The sequence below is a fragment of the Choloepus didactylus genome, chromosome 16, assembly GCF_015220235.1.
Source record: "Choloepus didactylus isolate mChoDid1 chromosome 16, mChoDid1.pri, whole genome shotgun sequence".
Taxonomy (NCBI): domain Eukaryota; kingdom Metazoa; phylum Chordata; class Mammalia; order Pilosa; family Megalonychidae; genus Choloepus; species Choloepus didactylus.
In genome coordinates, this window is record NC_051322.1 from 60855556 (window position 1) to 60872663 (window position 17108).

Consider the following 17108-nt stretch of genomic DNA (forward strand, 5'->3'; position numbering starts at 1 on the left):
ATTATCCATTTTCTGATGCAGTGGTCTGTGGCTAAGGATAAATGATAATCATCAAAATGATAGAACCAATTGAAGTCTTTTTTCCACAAAATTTCCTTTATTTTCCCAAATCCTGCCTCTCTCCACTGGACTCAAATCACTCTTCTCACCCAAGGTCTAACCTTTCATCCAGTATCCCCTACAATCAAAGGAAGCATGTTGTCCTCCAGTATTTTCATAGCTTGAATATCAATAATAGGGCCTGAAGGTTTCTTACGGAATAACCTGCTTCAGTCTTGCAGGCTAGGTTGGGGTATTTGGAACTTTCAACTATAGACTGTCTGGTAAAACAAATTCCTTTTTAGAGAGACGTCTTCAGGATAGCATTTGTTATAATAGCAAGTATGCTGTATAAAATTATATATTAGAAATGTTGCAGGAGTGTGTCCCTGGGAAGCAGACCCTGAAGCAGGGATTTGCATGCAGGTGCTTTACTGTGGGGAGTGCTCTTAGCAACAACACTGGTAAGGAATTGAGCAAAGCAGGACTAGGCCAAGGGAAAAGTTGAATGTTGATGCACTTGCAACAGGGGCCTCAGCCAATCCCATTGTGTGCTCCAAAGCTGGGATGGCTTTTCAATATCATCCTGAATGGATGCAAGAAGACAGGGCCTTTGTATCCACCAGTCATTGGATGCTGCAGATCCCAGGGTGACAGTGTACTCTTGGACGAAGCAGCCCCCACTTTTGCAGAGGGTTTTTCCTGTCGAGGGACAAAGCTGTGGGCCCTCAGCAGGCAACAATCCCTGTAGTTAGTGTCTTGATTGCACCATGGTGTCCACTATAGTAAAAGTTCAGTTTGCATTTGGAAAGGAAACCTCCTTTCTTTCCTTATACTTTTGGGCTTTTACACAAGACAGAACAAGGTAATGGTTAAAAACAGGGCTTTGGAATTGGTTCAGACCCCTGTATTCTGTGACCTTGGGCAAGTTACTTATTTAGGTCTCCATTTCTTCACCTAGAAATTGAGGCTACTTATAAATACTTACAAATCCTACTTACAAATACTTACAAATACTACTTATTTGTAAGGATTGCTGTGGGAATATAAGCACAGGGTATATGCAAAGCATGTAGCACAAGGCTGCTAAATGGTTGCTGTTGTTAGAGATTCTAGGAATTTTATAATGACACAACTTTTGGGTATAAGCATTTCCTGTTGGAGCTCAGGACAGGAGAGCAACAGTTTTGGGCAACACAGGATGTGAAAGAGCTGTGCTTCATGATTCACTACTGAAGCATGTTTTAACCTGCTCTTCACTTCTAACCTTTCCTTCTCCTCTGGCAGAAGGAATCAGAACTGGGGTAAGCTAAATTGGCACATCTGGCAGGAGGAACAAGGAGGACTGGCTGCTGCTGTTCCTGGATCCAGGGAGGGGAGAAGTGAGTCTACTCAGGGAGCTTGATCCTTTACTCAAGAGGAAATACACCCAGGAAATTACAGGAGGGTTGCTCATTTGCATTTGGGTTAATGGTGTAGCCCTTAGGGATTTCTTGAAATGTTTTCTCCTCAGATACGCTCCTCTCTCCCTCAGTTCCTAATCCAGTTTCTGTGGTCTATGAGTACGGCAGGAACACAACCCTTGACCATTTTCAAGTGCTCCACAAATATTACAAATTAAGTCACTTAATAAAAAGAATAGTTTTTTGGCGCAGTCTTGGCAGCCTGACTCTCCAGTCTCCATAACAGGCTTTCACACTTTATTAACTGTATCAGCCCACTTTTTTGAGATGGAGTTCCAGATGGAGGAAGGAACAGCTGCCCACCCCCGCCCACTTCAAAGGACCACGCGTTGGGAGCTTTGCTTCTGGAAGGTTCATAGGCCTCATCCTCTAATCCCGCTGGAGAGGGTGTCGTGGTACAAAGCAGAGCGTCCCAGACTTGGATTTTATAAACTGTGGATATTAAAAAGTAAAGTTAGTTTTCTAAGTGAGGATGTAAAAAAAGCCCTCTACCCACTTTTGTCACCATCATTTCATAAAAAGGAAGGGAATTTTAACATGATAAAATCAGAAGATAGTCTTGGGATAAAGAACCCTTTAAAGTTGAGTACATTTGGTTTCATGAAATTTTTCACTGTATTTCTCACCTTTTGCCTCCAGCCGGTGCATGTGTCATCATGGCCTGGGGCTGGTGTGTGGACCAGGAATGGATCATCAATAGAGGAGGAAACCCGGGGCTGGCCATTAGGAGTGTGGTTCTTGTATCCTCTTAACCCCAGAAAGGTAGGGCCCAGTTCTGTTTTTATTTATTACTATCCCTGGTGCTTAGTGCAATGCTTAGCACATATTAGGCGCTCAATAAATATTTGTTGAATAAAGTAACAAAAATTATTATTTGGCTGTGACCTTGGCCAAGTCACAGTATCTCTGGGACTCAGAACATCACAATTACATACGTGCAATCGGATCTGTATGATCTGTGCAATTGGAAAGTCACGTGAGATGCCTTCCAAGTTTCCTTCCATTTAAACAAGTGAACACCAAGAGCTAGGATTGGAAAGGAATAGTATGGTGCTTTTTTTGCTCCTTTTCTTTTTTTTTAAGTGTAATTCTGCTTTTTGGGCCAGGAGGATTTTTTTTCAGAGGTTTGTTGCAATGTTTGTCTCCTGAACAAAGGGGTGTTTATGTTTTATAGGTAGACCCTGCTTGTTAGGGGCCCCAGTTGAAGAAGGGACTCTTGCAGATTGAATTATTAATTTAAGAACTGAGTGTTGGAAATTGGGAAAGCTTGCTACGAAGTTTTATTTAGAGGCCTAGAAATTAACTTTCAACAACTGCTCTTTGTTTTTCCTTTTCTTGAACAACATTTAAAAAAAAAGACCCATTTTATTATACATTTCATTATTATTGTTATTTTAAAGCATCCCATGGCCACTATGTGTAATTGAGTTTAAAGGTCTGATACATCTTTGATGAATAATACAACAGTCACCCTAGCTTATACATATTTCAAAGCCAGTTAAATCCCAGGAGTTGGTAACAGGCAGAGGGCTGAATACACATTATGTGTCTCTTTCCACATTCCTACTCAATCCTGTTTCTTCAGGGGAAAGCTTCCTTTTGTCAGGATCAGCCAGTGGTGAGGAATGAGGGAGAGATGGATTTTCATTAAGAATAGAGGCTTTGTATGACATTTTTTTTCATCTCTCTGAACATCTGATAAGAACAGGGCTTTGACAATGATCTCAGATTGGATTGTACCTGCATTTTGATTTTTGAGTGTTGCTGACTTATGCAAACATTTCCCTGTATTATTTAACTAAATATTTAACTAAAAAAAAGACTTCTTAGACAACATATTAATAAGGATTGTCTGCATCCTAAAACAATAACCATGGTCTGCACCCTGTGTGTTTCTTTGCGAATATAGAACATTCATTTTTCAGTGGGAATTTCATGAGAATTAAGGTATTGTTTTTTCCACGACAATGTTAATAAAGTTTTTTTTCATTAAAATTTCATTGCATTGTTTCTAGCTCAAACATGGCTAGAATATAATCACACTATTATTTGGCATTAAGAAAATTATATATTATGAAAGCTTCAGCCTCTTGTTTCAAGTGGATTTGGTGTTTGTTGAGATGCTGATAAATTGAGGATTTTTTTTTTTTTTAAACGTGATCTGTTATTTTCAGTACTGTCTCTTTAAAATGGAGTGAGGCTTCCAGGCCAGTAAAGGAGCCCAGTGTCTCCGATGTCCCTGAACTCCCAAGAGAAGTCTTGCTTCACCCTTTGTTGCCCCCCCATTCACTTGATGCTAACCTACTCTTGTCTCTTTTTTTTTTTTTTAAATTGTGGTAACACATTGTGGTGGGATTACGTACCCTGATTTAGACATGGTCTTAATTCTTAATCCAATTCATGTGCGTGTGAGCCCATTATAAATAGGATCTCTTGGAGGTGTTACTTTAAATTAAGGTGTGGCCCAACTGAATGAGGGTGGGTCTTAATTTGTGTTACTGGAGGCTTTAGAAAGAAACCGGATGCCCGGGTCAGAGACAGCCACAGGGAAGAGTCAGAGCCGGAAGTCAGCGGGAACCGGAAGAGAAAGGAGTGTTCAGCGCCATGTTATGGAAAAGCCAAGGAACTTCAGAGAGAGGGGCAGCCGGTCCAAGAATGTTACAGACTTTGGGAAGAAAGCATTGCCTTGGTGACACTTGGATTTTGGAATCCTCCTGGCTTCAGAACCGTAAGCCAATACGTTCCCACTGTTTAAATCAACCTGTTGTGTGGTATTTGCCATAGCAGCCTGGAAATCTTAAGACAATAGGTATAATGTTTTAGAAGTAATTCGTGCCAATGAATTGTTCATATACGTTTATATTAACTGTATACATATAAATTTTAAAAATGGTTAAAATGGCAAATTTTAATTTCTTTTACGATGTTGTGCTACCATCACCACTTTCTATTAATGCTTTTTCATCACTCCAAACAGAAACTGTACCCATTGAGCAATAATTCCCCATCCTCATCTCCCCAGCCCCTCTAATCTACTTTCTGTCTTTATGAATTTGCTTATTTTAGATATTTCAAATAAGTGGTATTAGACAATATTTGGCTTAGATCCATTTTTCCAGAGCTGGGATGAGAATCTGACCTCTACCGATGTCACTATAAAGCAAGGAAATTCAGAAATCTCTGATCAGCCACCTCCCCACCCTAAGCCTCCTCTTTGCTTTCAGAGTTGGGCGAGATGCATTGTGAAGTCTGGGGTTTCATTGTTGCAGCAGGGGGTTGTGGATAAAGAGGAGCTCCTTGAGTCGGTTCCAAGAGTATGCCCCAGTATTTTGTAGTTATGTGGACTTAAACAAATTGATTAGCTATTCTGAACTCTAGCTTAATAGTCTGGGAGGATGGGGATAACCATTGAGTGCTTCATAGGATGAGGGTTAGGTACTTCATCTTTTAGACCTCATAGGATGAGAGAAAATGCACATCCAGCACCTGGTAGAGGTGGGCACACAGCTCCTTTACCATATGTCTGCTTATTTCTTTAATCTGGTATCCTAATCAGAACCAGGATCACCTGTGTTTTCATGGCCCTGCGCGATCCTTTTCCCACCTGTTTGCCCTAGCCCTCTGATGAAGGTCAGCCTGAAGACTGGGGGTAGCTGGCTCTGTGGGGCCCCACCACGTGGGGACTGATGTTAGAATTAGGGCAACCCAGCTGGAGGATGGAGTGTTTAAAATGCCCAGGTGTAGGTCCCTCTAATTTCACTTACAGTCTGCACCAGCAGTCTGGTATTTGGAGAAATCTCTGTGCTGAAGAGTACCATATTCAACCCTACTTTTAAGCAGAAGCAAAGTTCTGCATTGTATTTCCCTTGCTTCTGTGAAGCCGAACACAGTATTGAGAGGGTAAAGGCAGGGGAGAAAATAAAAGCAGGAAAGGCTATTGTCTCAATGTACAGCCATGATCAGGTTTCTGATGTCCCAACTCTGCCATCTGCCTTACCTATCTCTACGTCGCTATGCTGAGCTGAGGGAAAAAATCAAGGGCTGAGGCAGGTAGGTATGGGAAATCACCCTTTACTTTTTTATTTTTATTTTTTTTAAGAAAAAAACTAGAACCAGGTCACATTTTAAGGCTGTGAAATAATTAATTGAAAGCTCTTTGGAATTCCTTTTGGACTTGGTACGGAGAGACTTTCTAAAGAATTATTGCAATGGTGGGGAAAGGGACAATTGCAATAAGGGGAGGGAGGGGGATTTATTGCAATAGGGAGAGCACTCTGACCCTACGGTCTGCAAAAAGGGTTTTGCTGTATGCTGTGTGGTGGCTCCAGCTACAGGGTGAGCTAAAGTTCAGGGACCTGAGGGAAGGAGAGAATCTTAACCAGTCTGGGTAACAAGCATTTTGATCCAGTTGATCAGTGTGGATGAGCAAGCAGTTCAGTAACCATGTATGAGGTGAAGAGTGGGAATTTGGGGGATTTTGTTTCTGGCCTTACCCCAGGTAATCATATGGGGAAGGTGGGTTCTTTGCAGTGAGCTGTTTTCTGGAACATAAAGGGGGGTGGTTTTTCTTAACCTTTGCTGTTTTCTAGAATCACAGGGCTGAGGTAAAACTCAGCATTGTCAGCATTTTATGGAAAAATGACAACGGGGCAAAATTTGATTCATACATGACCACCTGGATATAGTATTCGTGTTTATTTTAAACAGACACTAGCTATTACTACATGGGACAAAATATCATGGTATTAACCCTGTATCCCTGTATCTACACCCACTATTTGTTGACTCTGGCTGGAAATGGAGCTCTAGGCTTCTCGTGGTTTTTCAGGCAGGTTTAGGACTTTGAATGAACTGGATGGCTTAAATGAGGGAAACAGATGTTTGGTCCTCGTGGTATGCTGGATATTTTGACAACAGTGTCTTTTTGCATGTAACAAGCAAAAATAACAAACATTTTCAGTGGAAAAATATAATAATAGTTAATACTGTGTTCTTTGTGCCGGGCACTGTGCAATGTGTACCACATGTATAATTCATTTAATTCTCTGAGTAACTTGACTTTTATCCCCATTTCACAGAGGAGGCACTAAAGGCTTGGAGAGGTTAAGTAATTTACCCATGGTCATACTGCCAACCAGGGACAGAGATGTGAGCCCAGCAATCTGGTGCCAAGCCTACATTCTTTAACTACTCCTGGGTTTTCAGGAGTCTGATGTACTCTGAGGCTTGAGTTATTTTGCCCTAAATTTCTTTGAATACCTTTTAGACGTACAGCTAAATGTTATTGCGTATTCACTGTTTTCCTGAAGTCCAACACCCAGACTCTGAAGTGGCATTGACAGCTGAAGAAGAATGGATTGATCCCCTGAATCAGTCATTCCAGTAGAAGTGTGATTTTCAAAATGTTTTATCTTGAGTTACATTTTCACATTGTGAGTTAGTACACACATGCATTTATATGTGATTAAAACATGAGCTAGTACTTTACCCTTATTATTTGGGACATAGTCTGATATTGCCTGTTACTTATTACTTGGGACATTTTCTGATATTGTCCTATTCTATTGTATTCTATTGTATTCTATTCTATTCTCTGTTCTGTTTTACTAATAGGCCTCTTGAGACCAACCAAATTCACTCCTCACTAATGGTTCAGGGCTCACATTTTTTGGAAAAAAAAGTCCTTTAGCTGACTATGTCTTTCCATTCTTTAGAAATAGTTGGCACAGCGTTATTCCTCTCAGCATCCATCCCAAGGATTTTTTAATTGTGAGGAATTGTCAGGCTGACACCAGTGTTAGAGGTCCCTGAAGAAGTTAATGCTCTCTTTCTGAAAGAGGTCAACCCTATAAATCCAGCTTTCTTTGGAACACTGTGAACTCCAACTCAAAAAGCCGTGTCCCAGCAGGATAACACATGGTGTGGCACAAAGAGCAACTAGCCAGCGAACTGAGAGCCCGACCAGCTTGGGGGTCGCTTTCTTCAAGGGCATTCAAGGATGAAAGTACGACAGTTTCCCAAGCAGAAGCCCATCTCTGACCCTCAGCAGGTGTGTCGGGAACTCCAGTGGCTGTGAAGTTAGCCCGGGCCCATTTGACTTCCCGAGAAATGCTGCAGTTGACTTGCTAGCCATTTTGGTGTCTTGGGCTTGCTGCCACTAGCAGACAGGCTGTAAGTGAGAAATAAAAGTCAAAGAAGAAAAATAGAGCAGTTAGGTGCAGTTTATCTATTTGGACATTCTCGGGCTCCAGTGGTGGTTTTGTTTAGTTTATTTCTTATTTACTCTGTTTTAGGGGCAACTGTGGCAGAAGGGGCTTACTGCTAATACCAGTTAACATTTGGCTAGTGACAGCTATCACCAAGGTCCTTGCTCAGTGCTTTGTGTGCAGATCATTTAATTTAGTCCTTGTAGAAATCTCATCATTTCCCCCATTTTACCAATGTGAACACAGGTGTAGGAGGGCCCAGTAACTTTCCAAATGTTGTATTTGTGGTGGTGGGGTGAGTGGTGGAGGTGAGATTGAAGCCAGGGTAGCCAGAATCCAGAATTTGTGCTGCTGAGGACCACACTGTAATCTGGTAATTCGGTTTCCCTTTATTTGTGACTGGGCTGTCAGTGTCACAGGGAGGAAGAAGAGGATGGTGTGGAAGGCGTCCATCCCTAGCGACAGGCTCTCAGTCCTTTTATTATGTGTGTGTTGAGCATTTTCTCCAGTCTCAGTGTCTCCGGGACATCTCTGAGAGCTTGTATTCCAGTGCTTGGAACTGGAACTTTGATGGACTGTCCAGGCAGCCAGGAGGTGGCCTGGAGGACAGCACCAGGACAGGCAGGTCTTCAAGGAGGAGGCCTGGTAGCTGCAATGGAACGTAATCTGGAGGCTCTGGCAAAGCTCAGGCACAGGAAATGTGGGTGACAGGTGATGGGAAATAGGTTGGAAACCAGGAAGGCCATGGGTGGCATCTGGGAGGGCTGGGCAGCCAAGAGCTGAGGACAGCCTTGGGCTGAGAAGCTGGGGCTAGACTTTAGTTCCTTGTGGGCGTCACAAGAGTAGGAAGAGCTCCATGATGGAGGAAATGAGCATCAACAAAGCATCAAAACCTTGGCCTGTGGGTCCTTCAGTTCCCTTTGAATAATAACAGAATTGGCCAAGAATCAGCCTAAGCTTAGAGACAGAGAGCTGCGTGGTTCTTGGTATGGGAATGGGGCGCTTCAGGGATAGCAGGCTGAGCTGTCATCATGTCAGGAATGGAGGCACAAATGGCTTTGTCCAAATAAGCATTTCTGCTCAGCAAAATGCACCAGAAGGCAAGGTTAAATGTTAAAAATGAAAATGTTACAAAAGAAAAAAAAAATCCAATCGTTTCTGTCTTTGTATTTTTCTTTTAAAGCAATAGCAGTGTCCTGGCAGGGACTGGAAGGGAGTTAAGTGTGTGAGTTGGGGGTGGGGGTGGGTTTGGGGGTTGGGCGGTGAGAGGGGATGTAAGTGACTGGGAAAACTGTTTTTTTCCCCAAAGGATGGCTTCCAAACCATTTGAAAGAGAGAATAGCAACAATAACTATGATTTAATAATCATTAACTTCTGATCATAGGCAATGAATGCAGAAGATTCAAGTATTTTAACAGATTTGAAATTATTTCAACTGATTTCGCTGTTTTGTATTTTCTTTAGTGGCCTAGGGCAAATGACTCTGCAAGCTCCAGTAGAAGCTCTTTGAAAAGGAAATAGATGACTGTAAATTGATGATTGATACTGAGCTCTTTGGCTTACCATTAAGTGCTTTCTCTACCCGGCTGGAGGGAGGTTGCTCCCTTAGCTTGTTACTCACAATCTTTTTGTGGAGCTCCTTGATGGAATATTTCTATTGCAGAGAAGATACCATCCACAGTAGTTTTCACTTGTTCTCTATCCTATTTTTTCCCAAGAAGATGGCCACACACAGAGAGGACCATGCTTTTGATTTGTAGAGGAACATTACTATCCAGATGAGAGATTACATTCGGAAGGCTCCATAAGTGTTTTATTTCCAACTTTGCTTGTGACTCACTCCATCTAAAATGCTTTTTCTACATCTGTGAAATGGAGCAATTAATCTCCACCTGTGTCACAGTAGTGTTAGGAAAACGAGTTGCGAAATGCCTGCAGTATGCTTTGAAATGAGAAAGTTCAGTATGAGTGTGCATTTTTATAGTACTAGGACATGATAAATGGAAGTGAAATGGACAACTTGGATTGTAATATGTAACATATACTGACAAAGATTCTTGGATAATATAATAGACTCCCCAAGAAAGGGAGGAAGAAGAATCTCAAAATCAAGAACAAATTAAAAATAAAAATTTATATATAGCATTTAAAAATTCTTAAATCTCCCTGAGACTAATTAAAACCATAGGCCAGTATTTTTCAAGCTGTGTTTATGATTTGTTATTTTTGTTATTTTTGATGATAGATTTCATGAGTAAGTTTAAGAAATGCTAGATTAAATAAACAAAATTAAACAGCTCTCTTTCTGTGTGTTGAGCTTCTCTAAAAGAGGGAAATGACTTGTGGCATTTCCAAATGTCTTTGACCAGGGAACACAGTTTGGAAATTGTTGTTATGGACCAGAAACAAATTTAAATAAGCTTATGTTTAAAATGACTGCACAGTTTTTTAGTTGCTTAAATGTCCTTGGTTATTAGTAATACTGATACTAAATTTTTTTTCTATTTTTGTATACTTCCTAAGTTGAGTTTAAAAATAATAGATTAATGTCCTTTCTGTAGAATTTTAACTGCCTGCCTATTACATTACATATGTAAATACACTGCATATATAATATGTAATCCTTGTATTGTAATTGTTTTCTGGGCCTTCTTCTTGCCCACATCTGAACCATCCTTTATGTGTTTCTAAATTGTACAGAAATGAAAAATAGATGATTTTAAAAGAAGCAATAAGTATTATTAATAGATGCCTTGTAAGTCATGAAGGTTATGTGGATTACTTAGATGTGAGAATCACTTTTTGCTCCTTGAAATTAAAAGAAATAATATTTTTTTTTTTTGTAATAAGCCATGATAAGGAAAGTTGTTTGGGGATACCAAGGCCCTGAAACGTTCTGTTAATAGGTGTTCTCTACATTTGGCAAAAATTACGGACTTCCTGACTGGAGAATGATTTTTTTTTTCCCCTGACTTGGCTCCTTGGAGACTTGCTGGTTGGAGAAACAGCTATGGAATTTAACAGTGACTCTCAGAAGCTAGAATACAGAGCGTCACTGCCAAAATTTTGTTGTTGTTTTTAATTTTTTCATTAAAGAAAGAAAGACCTCTTTGTCTCTTTGCTAGAGACACAGGGTGCAGCTGCTGTGTTGTGTGACCCAGGCCCTAGTTATCTGCAGCTGCTCGAGGGTCCTGTCTTGTCTTTCTTTACCTCTGATGGTTTAGGAAAGTGGTTCCATCTGATGTTTATGTGGTTCGAGTTCTCTTGGGTTGTGCGTGGGGGTTGTGTTTGAAGAGGATAAGAAATTTCTTGCTTTCAAATGAACACTCTTTAGTGAGAAAGTGATCAACATTTTAAAGTCTCTGCTGGGGAAAGAACTGAGAAGAAAACTTTTCCTCTGGAGTTTTCCTACTTATATACTGGAAGATATAATGATGTAAAATGTGGGAGATGCCCAGACATTTCACTCCCAAAATCATGCCTGAGGTCCTCGTTTTGGAAAGATATTTTCCACATGTCACTTATGTGCTATTCCAGTCTTTCCCTCTTTAAAAAATGAGCTGAGATATGGGTTTGGAACAGAGCCGCTGCCACTGACCCCACAAAGAGCCCTTCCTGCCAATGAAACACATTATTTCTGGTAACGTTTTGGACTGTTTATCCAGAGGAGATAAACATTAAGTGATTTCTCTCCAAACATATTAGGTAAAAGCCAAACATCATGTATCTCAAAAATAATATGAAGGAAAAAAACAATCATGGTTTTAAACTTAAATGATTTTCCTCCTCAGTTTGGGGCTTAGAGCTCTATAACTGATGCCATCTTGTTGAAGTTTAAAAGGCCACATGTATGGGGTCCTTGCCTGCCTTAGTCATTTACTGTCTGATGACCTTGAGTAAAGACATTTGTGCTCTCTGTTACCTGTAAAATGGGGATAAAAATATCTGTCCAGCTCACATTATAGAATTCTCATATTTAAAAAAATCAGTGGGATAAATCACATGTGCTTGAAATCCAGAGAAGAGCTAAATCAATGTGAGGTTGTATTGTTGGTTTTGTTGTTTTTTTTTGAATACTTTTGATAGTGTGGAAATTGAATACTTTTGATAGTGTGGAAATTGACTTGGTTTCTGCTTACTTTGGCAACAGCAATAAGTAGAACAGTGAAAAAAGGAGGAGGATTTATACTTTTGGGAACTAGCATGCAGGCAATTTGGAGCTGTGGCCCAGAGTTAATTGTCTTTGCTGATGAAGGGCGAATCTGCGTCTGGCAAGAGAGCAGTACTCGGGGACTATAGGAATATTTTAAAGACCCTTCGGACCACATTGCTAGAGTGTAACACCTGGATTGAGAATTGCAGTTAACAGAGTTAAAATTCAGGAAACCTGAGAAGCCATTGTGGGCAGAGGACAGGTATTTGTTTTAAGAGGAGTCAGGCATGGGGATGGAGTGGGGCTTGGCCTGGGGTGTCAGAAAGCACTGGAGAGGATTAAATTGACAGAAGGGGAAGAATGCTCTGTGTGAATCCTGGTGAAAGAACCAGCCTCTCCTTTTGCCTCCCGATACAAGACTGTAAGTGACTAAAATACAGCTGTATCTAAACAACCATCTTTTCCATAGTATAAAGCATCTTTGGATTTATGGTAGAAGTAAAGAAAAAGAGATTTCAAAAAATAGGAGCAAGCTGCCAGATTTCCTTGTCTATCGGAAGATCTAGGGTTGCTGCTAAAGTAAGATACAATTCTTAGTTGTTGGCTAAGCAGGAATTCAACTCAATTGGATAAGAAATAGGAAGCTATCCATAGACGATTTCTTCCTTGCCTGGCAACTGATTCATATTTGCCCACATTTTACAAAAGAGTTTTGAGTTTCTTAGCACAATCCTTGATGCATATTAAACCCTCAATGCATGCTTATCAGCAGTATTATTATTATCATTGGTATTTGTCATCATCGTAGGTGTTTGAGGGGAGCTGGTCTTAGGGACAGCTGGATCCAGGGTCTCAAACTCCATCATGATGCTTTTATTCTGTCTCCTTTCTGCCTCTTTTTGCCCGACAGCCTCATTCTCTCACCTGCTGCCCCAACCCAGCTGCTCTATCCCCGACCTGTGCAGCTCCTGACCAGAGAGAGAAAGGCATGCTTCTCCACCAATCGGAATTTAAAAATCCCCAGGAGAGGACCCTGATTGGTCTGGGATGGCTCCGTGCCCACCTTTTGGACCAATCGCTACCATCCATTTTCATTAAATGAGATTATGAATATTAAAATATTTTGTAATGACATATGGAAACACATGACATTACTATTATAAACGTAATTTTTTAGAATCCTTCTCTCCTTTCACTTGTTCTTTGAAATTTGGCACAGATGTGGCCTTTTAAAAAATTCACTCCCCCCATTAACACCTTGCAGTAGTGTGGTACTTTTGTTTCAATTGATGAAAGAATAGTATTATAATTGTACTGTTAATTATAGGCCATGCTTTACATGAGGGTTCCCTGTTGGTGTTGTACAGTCTTATGTTTTTGTTTTTTTTTTTAAATTTTATTCTAGTAACATATATGCCACCTAAAATTTCCTCTTATAACCACAAATAATAATTCAGTGCTGTTAATTACATTTATAATATCGTGCTACCATCACCACCATCCATTATCAATACTTTCTCATCACCCCAAATAGAAACTCTATACAATTTAAGGATTGACTCCCCATTCCCTACCCCTACCCAAGCCCAGGGTAACCTGTATTCTGACTATGAATTTGCTTACCAGTGAGAGCATAACAATATTTGTCCTTTTGTGTCTGGCTTATTTCACTCAACATGATGTCTTTAAATTTCATCCATGTTGTTGCGTGTATCATTACTTTATAGCTTTTTATGGCTGAATAATATGCCATTGTATGTAGAGTCCACATTTTGTTTATCTAGTCAGTGGTTGATGGATACTTGGGTGCTTCCCAAGTGTCCTTGACCTTCCTCGACCCCCTCTGGGTGGGCTTCTTTGCCCCTCCTTTGTTTTCTCATAATACCTTGTGTTTTCCACTGCCTTGAACTTACTGTGTTGAATTCACCCTAGACTGAACTCCTTGAGAAAAGAATCTGTATTCTTTTTCTCTGTCTTTTAGCACATAGTGGGTGCTCAATAAATATTTTTAAAATAAATTATTATTAATTCTATAGATGAAGAAATTTTGATTCAAATGCATCCTGAACCCAGGATGAACCTTAACAGTTATTTTTAAAAAATCCGTGATCTGTTTGTCTCCCTGTGATTTGTCTCAGCCAATCTTAAGACCTTAAACTAGCTTCATTGAAGCAAAATTATTTCATGATAATAGCAAGGCAACTTTTGTTAAACACTAAACTATGTGCCAGACACTATTCTGAGGACTTTGCATTTGTTAACACATAATTATCACAAGAATGGGTTGGCTACTGTTATCCCCATTTTACAGATGAAGAGACTGAGGGCCTGCGAAATTTAGTAACTTGTTTAAGGTCACATGGCAAATAAATGGTGGGAATGGGTTTCAAATGTCTTTGTTCTTTGAATTATAGGTTACTAGTTTTTAGTGTTCTGTGTACATGAGTTTTAATCATACAACACTTTTATGCAAGCACAACTTTTTGTTGGTATTGAGGGAACAAAGCCTTTCTTACCCTTTGGCTACTCAGTAGCAGTCACGGTCACCCTCCCATACCACTCACACCAACAACAATATCAAACAACATCTGAGTGTGCCCATTAAGTGCAGGGTACAGAAATAGGTGCAGGCACATCCAGAGGTTTGTGACATAGTCTGTACTTTCAAATAGCTGAGAATGCAGTTAGAAATACAGTAGTTAGAAATACGCAGGAAAATGCAATTAGAAATACAGCAGTTAGAAACACATAGGAAAATGCAGTTAGAAACATAGGAAGATAAATAACCATTGCAGGTAGTCTGTGCTAAGCCCCAAATAATAATACAGACAATAATGTTCTGTAATAGTTACATTATTTTAAAAGTACAGAAAAATGGCATTTGAACCCCATTAAATGAGGCACTCCCCAGTGGACTGTCAATTCTTCAAGGTTTGGGGCACTTAGTCATCTTGGGATTCACACGGTACCTGTAGACACTCAACTGTTTTGTCAGCAAGTCACTTACCTGATCCGTGCCTCAGTTTACCCACATTCCTTACCTCACTTTGTTAGCTATGAAGAGTTAATGAGATGACCTTTGTGAAAGTTTGTAGCAGAGCCCCTAGCCCTTAGGAATGGGTATCCTCAGTAAATGTTTATCCAGGATAAATCTAGATGTTCTGGAAAGGGGATTGTTTAGGGCTGGCTCATATGGTTTTATGAAGTAATCCTGTAGGCATTTAGAGAAGAGCATAATACTTAGGAATTTTCTTTGGAAGCTGCAATGCAGCTTAATTGAGTGTAATGTCTCTAGTGAAAAACTTTTCCACAGGGAGCCTGTGGTTGCAGTTGCTGATTCAACTGGGAGCTGGAGGGCCCCAGAGATGGAAACTGCTGTGATGAACCCAAACTTGTACTCAAAACAAGCCATCGTAAGTCAGCTGTGATTTCTTCACGCTTCTCCAGACTGAGTAAAGCATTTCACTGAAAAGTTGGCCCACAAAAATTTCCTGATGAATCCCAACTGGTTTATAGTTTGTATATGTGACTGAAACCAAGAACATTTCCTGTTCTCTTACATTCTGTTTCCCAAGGATCCCGCAGATCTGTTTCTCTTTTCCTTACATTGTTGAAGCTGCTACACCCACCTCTTCCCTGCAGGAGATCTATTCTCGTTGTCCATAGGAATCCAGAGTCATAATTAGTGACAGAAAACAGAATTACCACATCTTTGAGCTTCCTGCCACTTGGTGGGAAGGTGGCAGGAGAGAGGAATGTGTTCTCTTTAGGGATTGGAGCCCACTGGTTGATGACACTGGCACCACGGACCTCAGCCTCCCACATTCTATGGTCAAGTTCACATGGAGTCTGAAGCAGTCTCTCCTGGTTTATCTGGAAAATGGAGGGACCAACTTAACCCTCATGTTTCTGTTGAAACTCACAGCCCAATTTCTGACATCTCTGTTGTGTGCTTGGCAGAATTCCTGTCTTTTCTGCAACCTCTGTTGGTTGGGCTGTAGGTAGGAGATAAGGATAGAGAGGAAAAAGAATGAGTTCTGAATCCCGGCCAACAGGGCTACTTCTGCTAAATTGTGTCTCGCAGTTCAGGTTCTGTTTTCTGGTAAGCAGTGTTGTGTAATGGTTAAGCACCGGGGCCGTGGAGCCCAAGAGGTGAGGGTTTGAACCCCGCCTCCACTTACTAGTAGTACCTCTGTGCTTCCTTCTCCTTACATGTAAAATGGGGATAGTAATACAATATATCTGGTATGATTTTAGTGAGAATTATATGAGATAAGGCTTCAAAGAGCTCAGTAGAAGGTCTGGCACATAGACACTCCATGAGTGGCTGTTATTACTACTGAGCCAATAAAACTTAGAGTTTGTAAACCGGGTCACAGAGATCTTGGTATCTCCCTTAGAAGGGGTATGAGCGGCTTGCTAAAAATATAGGAGGAGAAGAATCCAAAGTGGTGAGGCTGCTGGAAAGGGACCACTTGGTCTTCTTGCTCCATCTGTTCCCTTTGACCTCTCCCAGTCTCGCTCTGGCTGGGACCACCACTTGCCCCCCATCCTTTTGGAAGGACAAACCTGAAGCCTCAACAACACACAGGCTCACCATGTGGAAGTGATCAGTGCAGGGAAGTACTGACAGCCTTTGGAACACTGCAACAGGCAACTGCCTCTTTCCCCTTGAAATCTTGAAAGAAAAAAGGAAAAGAGGCATTTTAAAGTCACTTTAAAGGAAAGCTGCCTTGAGTCTATAGATTGCAGCCCCCCAGAAGGATGGAGTTTGGGTCTTAAGGCCCTTGGGCTGCCCTATTTATGGGGTGGTTGGTATGTTTTGTCAGTACACAGCATGGTGATGATGAATTAAGTTGGAATGATGTTTTGACTCTTCTCTGTGCACATCCTTTTCCATCGTACAGCCTGAAACTGCACGCATGGATTCGTGGATCTGACTTCCCTTGCCATTGATGGGTAGGCAGAAGGTTTCCGGCTCTCCTGCTGCTATTCTAGGACTGATGTCAGTGGGGGAAACCTCTCTAGGTTGACAGACTGTAACACAAGTCACCATCATGGGATAACTTTGTAGCCTCTAGCACCTATTAGTAGGAAATGGAATGAATAAGCAAAATATGTAAGTAATGGACAATGCTCATCTTCCTGAGAAGTGAAGACTTTTTGTGAGTTTTCTGCAGAGAGAGACTGACCCAAGCATGGAATCATTCTAACACAACCCTTGTATACTGAATTGGGCCAGACTT

The 17108-nt window shown here is 40.8% G+C and overlaps 1 protein-coding gene across 1 annotated transcript in view; it reads left to right on the plus strand.

The window, feature by feature from the left end:
• The window catches only part of ADCYAP1 (adenylate cyclase activating polypeptide 1), a 405353-nt gene that overhangs the window by 57542 nt on the left and 330703 nt on the right, over nucleotides 1–17108 (plus strand). Inside the window, exons 2-3 of the transcript XR_005212225.1 lie at nucleotides 1327–1421; nucleotides 2142–2264. The gene's annotated coding sequence lies outside the window, so the exon portion shown is untranslated. The remainder of the gene's footprint in view (nucleotides 1–1326; nucleotides 1422–2141; nucleotides 2265–17108) is intronic.